The sequence below is a fragment of the Schistocerca piceifrons genome, chromosome 9, assembly GCF_021461385.2.
Source record: "Schistocerca piceifrons isolate TAMUIC-IGC-003096 chromosome 9, iqSchPice1.1, whole genome shotgun sequence".
Taxonomy (NCBI): domain Eukaryota; kingdom Metazoa; phylum Arthropoda; class Insecta; order Orthoptera; family Acrididae; genus Schistocerca; species Schistocerca piceifrons.
Window position 1 is genome coordinate 137,322,296 of NC_060146.1, and position 12,612 is coordinate 137,334,907.

General features: G+C 40.7%; 1 non-coding gene across 1 annotated transcript; it reads right to left on the minus strand.

The window, feature by feature from the left end:
- Positions 1-1,331: 1,331 nt before the first annotated feature.
- LOC124717482 lies at positions 1,332-1,494 on the minus strand. Its single transcript, XR_007005753.1, has one exon. It is a non-coding gene; the product is annotated as a U1 spliceosomal RNA (small nuclear RNA).
- Between the last annotated feature and the right edge of the window lie 11,118 nt (positions 1,495-12,612).

Consider the following 12,612-nt stretch of genomic DNA (forward strand, 5'->3'; position numbering starts at 1 on the left):
ACTGAAAACTTTGTCATTTGTATTTATACCACACTCCATCTGTGAAGTGTCGTCGCATTCCGCGTTTCCATGCATTGTAGTCGCTTTGCTTTACATTTACATATCAACCAGCGAGACTCCGAAAATAACGAAATTGCCAGGACAATGTTGCTTTATACATTTCGCCTAGGTCTGTTGTTAACTTACATTAAGTCAAATAATTGCCCATCCAAAGTGAAGAGGTGTGTCGTGAAAACAAGAATATGCACAATGTCGTTAATGGGGCAGCCCTTGAACATTTCCCGTACTTACTTCGTTAAATAAACACACACACTCTGAATATTGGCTTTTGGCCGAAGAGGCACAGGGCACAAGATTTTGAACCAATGTTCATGCACACAATTGATGACTTTAGGCACAAATTTGTGGCGAACACATTAACCCATCATTGCATACCCTATTCCTAGCGACAAAAACAATGCCCAGAGATATAAGAGTACACTAAAAAATTAAAAAAACTAAGGCAGTTTCGTCATGTGGAAACGTGATGGCTGCTACTTTTTGGGGACTCCTAGGATGTGATTCTGATTAAGATTCCTCAGACAAAACTACAGTCATGACTAGAGCTTTTTTTCTCCATTATCAAATTCAGATGTTAAATAAAGAAATAAGTGCACTCTGAACACGACAGAGCTTCGTCCTCCAAAGCAGTCACAATTGCGAAACTGGTTCCGTTTGGACTCGAACTTTTCTCGTTCGGCTTCTCCTGCTTTAGAGTCAATTAATTTACTCATATTTCAAATGTTGAAAAAATTATTTAGTGGGGATAATTTTTTTACCGAGCAAGGAAGCAATCACTTATTTTGAAACATTTGGCATAATCTACTGTCCGATGGAAAGAAACAACTGAAATCTTGGCCACGTATACAACTATGGAAAGAGGTTACACTGAGGAATGTACCTTCTTTGGTATTTACCCTCGCCTTATTTAGTTTAGCGGCAGCCGATGAATGAGAACAGTTTCCATTCTGGTGAGAGCAAAGTGAGTCCCGAGCTGGGTGAAATGAAAAGTGTCATTTTTGTGTAACGCCATTTTCGAACTGATCAGGCATTACAGCTCCCATACAGCAGTATCCTGTTACGACCAGAAATATCTGTGCACAACAAATGCTGGAGTAAAGGATTCTGTAGCACACCAACATCCTACAGACAAAGCGACAGTGCACGTGACAGCAACAACTTTGGGGAGTTGATTACTACAAAACAGCTGTGTTGAATATTTTTAAGAAACATTTAAATACACAATGTTGAAATTGTAAAATTATCGACAAATGTGTTTCATTTATAATGCGACCGGGTCTGCGCGAACGCAGTCCCGACTACCAAATATTATGCACCCGAGTTACCCACATTAGGGGTAATCGCAGGGGTCAGCCCAACCGAAGTGCAATGGAAGAGCCTCGTCCTGGAGGAACCGCCTTCATGATCACGGTATCCCCTGTGCCAGGTAAGTATGCCTTCACTTTCAAAACTCCGATACTTTATCTCATACAGTGAACGTCACACGAATCGAGCGCATATCGATGTTCACATTACATGTGATCTATCCTGCCACACACACACTTCCCGAAACGAGAGAGAACTGTATTGGTCGTACTAAGCTACCACTCTATCGTGTTCCGAAAAGACAGGTGGCTCCATTTGACAAAAACAGTGATCTTGGTCGTGCCACGTACAGTCGAATTGGACCAACGAACTCTGTGTGGCGACGGTAGATGTCTCCCACATCGCAGATACTGCGCATGCGCTTGTCCTCCAACCCCCTCCACGCATTAAACACTTGGTGCTCTCTCTCTCTCTCTCTCTCTCTCTCTCTCTCTCTCTCTCGCGTGCGCGCGTTAGCTCTATGCTGTTGTATGTATACTGTTCAGCTGGTACGAAAATTTCTGAGCGGTTCGTAATGGAAGCATCGTACCTAATTTATGAGAGATTTGTAATGGAAGAATCGTATCTGTCTCACGTTGTACTGTAGCAAATACCGCACCCTTTGCTGTTATTACTGCACGAGAAAAAGCACATGTTGCTGGTATAAAATGCACGCAAAATTAGTCTGGATAACATTTAACATTACTAAGTTACATTCGGCCAACTATACGTATGCCAGACCGTCACGAAGAACTTCTGAGTTAAGCCAATGTAGAATACAAATCATGAAACACTTACGTACGTCTGGTACAGACTTTTATAGCGTACTACGTCAACAGGTCACAGAGATATGCTGAACATAGGTAAGGCATGATGTTAGAATGAACTCCGCTCACAGCTGGTAAAATTGTTGTTTATTAAAATACAACCGCTTTCGCGGCTTTAAGCCGCATGAGGAAGTGACCTACGTAGTAAAAAGCGATGAACAGTGTCACCACTTTTTGCGGATATTAAAATTAGTAAAGGATGATGTTTGGGTTGTGGGGCGCTCAAGTTCAAAAAATGGTTCAAATGGCTCTGAGCACTATGGGACTTAACATCTGAGGTCATGAGTCCCCTAAAACTTAGAACTACTTAAACCTAACTAACCTAAGGACATCACACACAGCCATGCCCGAGGCAGGATTCGAACCTGCGACCGTAGCGTCGCGGGCGCTCAAGTGCGCGGTCATCAGCGCCCGTACAAAGTATCAATTTTTACGTCCAATTTTTTACTCGGTCCAGTCTAGCCATTGCCGTGAATGATGATGATGGAATAGTGATGGCAACACGAACACCCAGTCCCCGGGCAGAGAAGATCTCCAACCCGGCCGGGAATCGAGCCTGGGACCCCATTATCCAGAGACAGCAACGCTAGCCTCTAGACCACGAGCTGGGAAATTAGTAAAGGGATGTCTAAAATGTACTATCAACGCTAAAAGATCATATGCATACCCATCGCTCGTAGTCAAAAATTACTATTCAGAAAATATCATTAATATTATAGCGAGCGAATGGTAAAGAAGTGACCCATTCTTTAAAATTTGCACGCATCTAAAAAGAAAATACTTTATGATGAGCGGACGATTTTTTCCTTTTTTAAAGAGGCCGGATTGGTGATAAAGAATTGTCACTTCTAACATAATTAGTCGCGGCACACACAAATTACAATGTGGAAAGAATCAGGTGGCAGTATCTCACCACTATGAGATCAGTGAAGGGCAAGGCAAAAGCGGCTAGCACGAACGACAAAGGGAAACTGGCTGGCTGGCGGAACGGGAGCTATCCATATGGACTGTGTGACGTCATATATTTACGATCAGGAGAGCTGGGTCACTACCTCTACAAACGAGAATAGTACAGAATTTTAATAATTTTATTTTAACAAACAGCAATTTTACCAGCTGTGAGCGCAGTTTTTTCTAACGTCATGCCTTTCAATAGATGCGGTTTGCCGGAATATACAATAGTGTTTGACGAAAGCGTCGGCGATGTTCCTTTGGTAACCACACGATTTCACCAATAGTTATGTTATTCAAAAATCACAAATGGTTCAAATGGCTCTCAGCACTATGGGGCTTAACTTCTGAGGTCATCAGTCCCCTAGAACTTAGAACTACTTAAACCTAACTAACCTAAGTACATCACACACATCTATGCCCGAGGCAGGATTCGAACCTGCCGTCGTAGCGGTCGCGCGGTTCCAGACTGTAGCGCCTAGAACCGCTTGGCCACAACGGCCGGCTAAAAAATCACAAAAGCAAACATTATCTCCGAGTGTTGCTTAAGGCTACCCCGACGTATCACCTGTAGAAATGTTTCTCGAACGTCCGATATCGTTAAAAACCCACAACGTATAATCGGTTTCAGGCGCATTGGACGCACTGCTGAGCTGTGACTGCAGCCTCCTATTTATACCGTCTAACATATGAGGAGGAGCTTTGCAGGAATAAACGCAAACAAATGAATTAGTTGTCAATTAAAACATCCGGCCTGACAGGCCGTGGTCGATGTATGGAACTCTCCCCTGACGTTTCGTCTCCGATTGCCGGAAACATCCTCCGAGGGGAAGCCGCGAAGAGCTGAGCATACAGGCAGTGCAGAGGGCGACACTGTCCATCACGTGGCGTCGGCTATGAGATTGTCTTTACTAATGCCAACATTCTCGACTGAAAGTTGCTAATACCAACATTCTCGACTGGAAGTAATCGACCGTCACGCTTCCGGTGCAACGCTGATATCCTAATTTTACCCAGTTTAATACCCTGACCTATTCAGTTAACATTGTTACTGTGTTTATCAACGTCGATGGCCTCTCTATACATTCGCACTTAATAATGCGAGGTTTTAGATACGACGTTCTTCACTGAATTTTATTTCATGATTACCTTCCTGGTAAACATTTTCTGCTACGGCCGATTATCCGTGTGAGCCAGGCGGCATTTCCTGTTATGTTCAACAAGACGGGTGTTAAGTGTAACGTGGAAATTTTGTTGAGATGTCAAAAGAATTGAATACCAACGTGAATTTGCGGTGTCTGGTTGATATGTATCTATGTCGCGATATATGATTCTCTTCGCAATATCCTACTTGTATTTACTATTTTGACGAAAGTTTGGACTATGTGGTTAAATTAAGAGTTGTTAGTGGAAAACTGCAGCTGATAATATTTACGTACGAGTGTTGTCACTGGCTGACAGCATACTAACAATTTAATGTTATCATTTTGTTCGTTGTGATGCTTGTTTGACTTACAAGGGGAGGCCGCCAATTGTGAAATTCAGATTCGATTCATACTGCGCACAGCTCATGGCCAGAGGTATAATGTGGCAAAGCACCAAGATGCACTTCTCAGCCGTTGTCGAGAAAATAGACAGTTAAAAGATAACAGAAACCGTTGCGGTGAAATACTTTCTACGATTATTAATTTCCTACAGCATCGTGGCGCAGCGGTAAGCGCTCGGGTTTGAAATCCGAAGGTCGCCGGGTCGAATCTCACGGCATGCAAATTTTTTTATTATTTTTTTTGTAATTCAAATGTGTACACACACACACACACACACACACACACACACACACACACACACACACACACACACACACACACACACATTATTCCTGGCAATCAGTTGCAACAATTATGAATATAATAAGTTGTTGAAAGTCGTTTGTCGTGGAAAAATAATACTTGATATAAAACACAATATCACTAATAATATTCAAATGGATACAATTTATTGAAAAGTTCGGTACACACTCGCACATAATTAACAATTAGTGACTAGAAGTAGCTGGGGTATCGCACGAACCAGAGTGATAGTTATCATAGAAACATGGAAAGCAGAAAACAGCACGACATCGAGCACATCTGATAAACGATGCGTTTTTACAAGAACAATTGTTTTTTTTAAATTATCTGTTGGGAAACACACCTGATTGACATTTTGAAAAATTGTTCCTTCGTTCGTCAGGTTTGATGCATACCACGCGTATCGTATCATATCGGCAAAAATCGGAGAAGACAATTGGTGGTGGACGATGGATTGGATTTTTATACAATCGTCTCTGTGGAGTTGATGTCACGGTTTCGCTCGATTAAAAAAGCACAATTCTGAAGGCGCTTGATCAAATTTTTTACCTGCCGGTAAAAATACACGTCACACGGTTGGACGAGAGGAGTGCACTTTGGAGGAATGACTTTTATAGTGCACGTTGGTAACTTCTTATCGTCCTGGAACATCTCATCGTATAATGCCGGGTTCGTTTGCCCACCCCAAGAGTCGATCAGAAGGAGAAATTCTTTCTTTTGTACGTATGGTTGCAAAGCATTACGCAAGAAGTCCATGAACAAACCCGTTGTTCAAATGGTTCAAATGGCTCTGAGCACTATGGGACTCAACTGCTGAGGTCATTAGTCCCCTAGAACTTAGAACTAGTTAAACCTAACTAACCTAAGGGCACCACACACATCCATGCCCGAGGCAGGATTCGAACCTGCGACCGTAGCGGTCTCAAACCCGTTGTTAGTTTACCGGATTTGGAGGATGTAATAACAACGTTGGTATACTTCTTGGCGTACTCGTCGACTGTCTTCTGTACTCTGGGACCAAACGTACCTGTGGACTCTTGGAGGCATACGAAAACAAGTGGCAAGACTCGTCCAGACATCGTGATTGAATATTGTGCCGTATACGAATGCGTCATCTTGTTCATGTCGTGTCGGGTTACCAGGACAACCTTTTGTGTGTGTGTGTGTGTGTGTGTGTTTTATGTGTGTGTATACATTTGTATTACCATGGCGCGAGATTCGATCCGGCGACCTTCGGATTACGAACCAGAGCGCTTACCGCTGCGCCACGACGTTGTAGGAAATAACTAATCGTAGAGAGTATTTCACCGCAACGGTTTCTTTTAACTGTCTATTTTCTCGACAACGGCTGAGAAGTGCATCTTGGTGCTTTACCACATTACACCTCTGGCCATGAGCTGTTATTATGCGCAGTATAAATCGAATCTGAATTTCACAATTGGCGGCCTCCCCTTGTTAGTTCCAAATATGACACGATTTTCGAGGGAATATTTATTAGAAATATATCGCTGTTTCTGGGTATAATTTGAACTAGGGTTATTCTCAAGCAAATATTTCATTTTATCAACAGTTGCAGACTTTGGGAAAGTAGCTAAGCCTATAAGAGTACTTTTAGTTTACGTTTTTGTGCAGTCTAGTGAAGCAAGGGGCACAACCCGTCGGCTTTGACCAATGATGTCAGAATTGGCTAGAGATCATTTATTGCACAGATGAAAGAGCTGACCAGACTGTTCAGAAACAAAGGAATACGAGAGACGAAAAATACAGTTGACATATACAAAGGCCAGTAGTATTTTCACGTTAAGGATACCGCGTGTTTGTATCGTATTATTTAACTGGAAAATGAAAGGGAAAAATGGATGGAAAATATTGGTAGTATAGAATACATCACGTCACATGTATATGAGCTGTATCTCGAACCTCATCCGAACTGTATTGCGTAAGTGCAGTACGGCATACAAGTTCGGCGTACGTAGATCTCTTCGTTTCCACTAGAAGTAGTGTCCTGTTGTTCAGCTCAACCATGTATCCCCTGCTTCACTAAACCCTAAATGAAGCACGGGATACATATTTTACATGAGTTGTTTATTTCGCCTCCGCTATCACTAACAGTCTGTTCTTACGTAGATATTAGTACTACCGAGGGCAGAACGAGCTACGTACATGATACTTGTGTCCCATAATTCCGTTAACCTCTATATACGTACACCGCTAACGAAACGTGGAAATGGATTTACGTTACATTTGCAACCTGTACCTCAGTTGAACTACGCGAAGAGGCAACAAGACGACAAATGGTACTATTGCTGGGAAACGAAAGAAAGACGACAGCTGCGAAACTTCTATTACGTACTGGACTACACGAAAACATACGTATTGGTGTAATACAACAATGAAATACGTCAAAATAGTCAATTGCAGCAAAAGAAGAAAATAAAAAAGTGAACTTACCTGACGGGAACTTCCTAAAAGAATCGAAGCTCGCCTTGAAAGACATCAACAAAAATCACATACCCACATACACAACATTACGAAAACTCTCTCTCTCTCTCTCTCACACACACACACACACACACACACAAACCAATCCTAATGTGAAATTAGCTAACATATTTCGGACGGTACATTTGCCCAACATGTTTAATAAAGCATTTAAACGGGCAATATGTTTGGGGGCTGCTATGTCTCCTTGAATATTCGTCTAGGTGACTTTGAAGTGTGGAAATCTGGTTTTTCCCTTTCCCTACAAGAGATTTCACGGCTGACCAGTAACCCTCTATGCTATTTGTGCAAGCCCCTGTGGGTATGATCTGAACTCAATATTGTGATTTACTACGAGATGCTGATAACCCCTTTCCCCTAAATCCCTATATGAAGAAAACCCGTCTGAAATTACAATGGAATCCTCTGCAACGTCATCTTCAATGAAACTGACCAAAACTTCCTTCCTTCGATTGGGTATTACGTTGAACACTACATCGTCACACTCCTGACCTGAAACTACAGCCCCCAAACCCATAATCCCACCGTAGGTTCCCCCTGTTGTTCTTCCTTTTGCCAAAATGTGATTCGTCAATTTCGACCACAACACCCGGCCCCCTATATTTCATGTACTCCACACTTCCCTACAAACAGAATACCAATCCACAACTGTACGCTTACTCACACGACATTCATGCACACACAGCCACACAGGATATCTCGAACACCAACAGTAAGTGATTTTCATAATGTCCCTCAAGGCGAGCTTAGATTTTTCGAAACATGTTCCTCTTCTACTGGATCGCCACAACCTATCTCTGCTGCGGCGCCATACGAATAAGTCATGAGTACGGCGTCGAGATACACTTGTGGGGCGCATATGTTCGCCGCACTCACGACGTCGAGCGTACTCAGCAATGAGGCCACACATCTGCAAAAAACAAATCGTGGCCAACATGTTTTCGCCCATAGCCTCTCGTAAATCAACAAGGTTCATCGGAACAGATAAATTCATACCTACAAACGAAAATGAGATACTAAAAATTGTTCTAAAATAAGAAACTAATAGTCCAAATTACTTCAATATCACTAAGAATGAAATTAAGAACCGAATGAATTAGAAACAACCAATTAATTTAATAGATGCACACGAAAAATATTTTTGGCAATATGTAGCGGTCTCTTTTAAAATCACATTCAAGTACTCTAATATACAATGACAGCGTTTATCCGGAACGAAGAACTGATTTATTTTCTATGGCTCGAAGTGAAGACATTACTATCTATAAGTAGTGTATGACGTCATTGGTCAAAGCCGACGGGTTGCATCCCCCGTTTCACTAAACCCTTTTTGTGTAATAGTTTCGACTCTTTCGTTTAATTGGGTGCTATTATCGGTTGTTTTCAAGAATGTTAGCCTATCAAAGCCGCGGGCCCGAAACGATAGATATCAAAGGCGCGATTTTAAATCGACCACTTGACTGCGACTGTGGTGGCGGGAATTACGAGCGGTATTTACATTGGTCACTACAGCAACGATAAAAAGAACGTTGACTAAACTACTTGAAGTTACAAAGGAAATGACTTACTTCACTCGTCATCAAAAAAGTCCATTTGATGCGTATGCATTTCTTTTTTGCCATAACCTGGGTAGACACAAGTTATGGAAGTACAGATACTGAAACAAGTAGAGTTGATCTCTTTCTCCTGGACGCCCTTCCCTTTTAATGGAAAATTTGGGTCTAGTGAAGCAGGGGATACAACCCGTCGGCTTTGAACAATGACGTCATTCCTTAGTCATAGATAGTAATGTCTTCACTTCGAGGCATAGATAATAAAGCAGTTCTGTGTTCTAATAAGCGCTATCATTAAAATAATTGAATGTGAATCTAAAAGCGATCGTTTATCTATATTTCACTATTTTGCCATATTTCACTTTCTTATTCCACCAATATGCTTCAGTAGCTGATAGGTGTTTTTTGGCTTAAAAAAAAAAAATCTCACGAGATAGAATAAACTGATCCTAAGATACAGATGCTTCAGTAGCTGATAAGTGTTTTTTTGGCTTAAAAAAAAAATCTCATGAGATAGAATAAACTGATCCTACTTCATTAAGCTATCAATAAAAAAACTAAACTAAAATAACAGCAAAAGCGAAAATGGTAAACTGAAAATAGAATAGATTACGAAGTCTTTGTAATCTATTCTATTTGCAGTTTACCATTTTCGCTTTTGCTGTTATGTTTCAGTTTCGTTTTTTTACTGATTGCTTAATAAAGTAGGATCAGTTTATTCTATCTCGTGAGATTTTTTTTAAAAAAAAAAGCCAAAAAAACACTTATCAGCTACTGAAGGGAGCTACAACACTAAGAAGAATCGCTTCTCGGCTTTTGACAAGATCACTGTGTAGTTCCCTTTCAACAAGTGAAACACAAAGGTTAAATAAACAATCAAAACGTATAAAATGAAACAGGTTGCAAATGTAACGTACGTGTATTTCCACCTATTCGTTATCAGTGTACATACATCGAGGTCAATGGAAGTCTGGTATACATATATTACATACGTAGGTCCTTCTGTCATCAGTAATACTGATACGTACGTAAGAAAGGACTGTTAGTAATAGCGGAGACGAAATAAACAGCATATCTACAATTTGTATCCCGTGTTCCACTTAGGGTTTACTGAAGCGGAGGATACATCGTTCAGGCGAAGAACAGGACAGTAATGCTAGTGAAAACGAAGAAATCGCCTTTTGACAAACTCGTATTCCGGACTGTACTTAAGCAACACACTTCGAATCAGCTTTTAATTTGTATCGGGTGTTTCATTTGCGGTTTAGCGAAGCAGGGGATACATAGTTCAAGTGAACAACAGGACAGCAATGCCACTTGAAACTAAGAAATCGAGTACGCTGAACTTGTATCCCGTTCTGCACTTAAGCAATACAGTTCGAAAGACTTTCGAGATACAACTGACATACATGTAACGTGATGTATTCTTTGCTAGTAATTTCATTCATTTCTTTCCATTGTATTTTGCGCAGAAATACTAAGATACAAACACGCGTTATCGTTAACGTGAAAATACTACTGGCTCTTACATATGTGAAATAAAGTTTATCTCTATCGCATTCCTTTGTTTCTCAACATTCTCCTCAGCTCTTTCATTTTTGTAATACATGCTCTCTGGCGACTTGTGACGTCATTGTTCAAAGCCGACGGGTTGTATCCCCTGCTTCACTAGACCCGAAAATTTCACTGATTTTCACAGCCTCTCCATGTTCTTCGAGAGGACACTGGGTTCATCAGAAGACACGAACTCTACACAACGGTTCACAAACTCGTGGTTGACTCATTCTGTTTTTAGTGTCTTGTAGGATTGAAAGCCGTCTGTAATCGCTTTGCTACCGAGCAGTATAAAGTGTTTTATCAAACGACTAAAGTTACCTTGTCTCTGGAGAACGCTTTGACCACAAAGCACTTCCGGGACTCCCGTTCTATGCCACCGAATGCCCAAATATTTTCGATTTCATTCTTTAAAGGTCGTCCTGATTTTTCCTTCGTGCTATGTGCGACTCGTCCACTTCAACAACTTTATTTGGTCCACCGATCGTTATACTGTCGTTCGTTACTATTATATAACAGACTTCACTGCATAACCCGAAAAGGTAGCACACGGCATTAGCAGGTAAGTCAGATACAATAACGATGCTGGTCTGGATAGACTATTTTCAACAGTGAAACCATATATTTTCCTGATAGTCGTTCTTCTACCACAGTTATCACAATGAATTTGTAAAGATATTTCACTATCACAACTCTTCTTACCAATTAAAGATTTCGCCCCATCGCAATCTACACAATCTCTCTTTTCATCATCCGGTATTAGTCCATATTTCTGACAGAAATTCAAACTATTCTCTGCAGTATATAAGCATGCAATTAGGTTCTTCCACGTCAGGCAATCAGCCAAAGAAAGCAGACATTCCAACTCACTAAAGACATAAATTATGTAGGTTTTCGAAGCAATTCGCAAATAATTAATTATAAATCCCGCCACAACAGTTGTGTGATCGATTTATAATCACATGCTCGATATCTGTCGTTTGGAACCTGCAGCTTTGATCGGCAAACATTCTTGAAAATTAACCATTTTTCAGTTAACTGGGCTAATTTTGATAAAATTAATGTGTATTTTTTACTTTGGTAGTTCCTGGCGTTTCCAACAGACACCGGTAGTTATAGCTCTCGGTTATTATTCGATTTTGTGTCTCAACAGTTCACCTACAGTGCGTGCACTTCGATTTTATATCGTACAAATTATTAAGTTATCACAATTATAAAAGTTCTTTCCTATTCTAATTCTTAAAACAATTGCATGACAGTGAGCATTCCCATCAGCCACTGGGCCGAGTGTAGTCTTGCTTACCGTTATTACAAAAATAATATGCTGTTGCTAAAGGAAAAACCAAAGATTCGTTCATGGGTATTTCTAATTCGGTTTGTGGTTATTCCTGGTTGTCTCTGTGCACTAGTTATACGACCAACATACAACATGGCCGACTGATAGAATTGTATGTTACGTTTCAATAATTTTCTTCGAGCTTCACATGGACAGTACCACAGCATCTATAATCTGCAGTATATGCTTTTATTATTGTAAAGTGACTGGTTCCCAAGTAAATTCGAAATATAACGGCTACAATACTTTTTTACACACTGTATTGTTACAAAGCGTACAACTAGATGTATATAAACAACGATCTTTGTTACACAGCATACTGTTAGGTATATAAACAAAGATCGAAAATGCTTCTTACAACAAAAACTGCGGAAAATCCAACACACAGCTTTATGAGCTGCTGTGTTATTTCTGTAAAACTTTCAAGACGAGACATTTTTCTGAAACATCTTGCAAAATTGACTGAAGACGTCAGTATGAAGGTTTCCTTCTTTCCTTCAACACAAATCATGCTTTAAGTCGATTACGGATGCTTAAGATTTCAGCAGTTACAGCACTAATACTCAGTAATCATTGTTTTGTAACGCCAAGATATGAAGCTACTCTCGCTGTTGCATGTTGCAACATCAAATCTT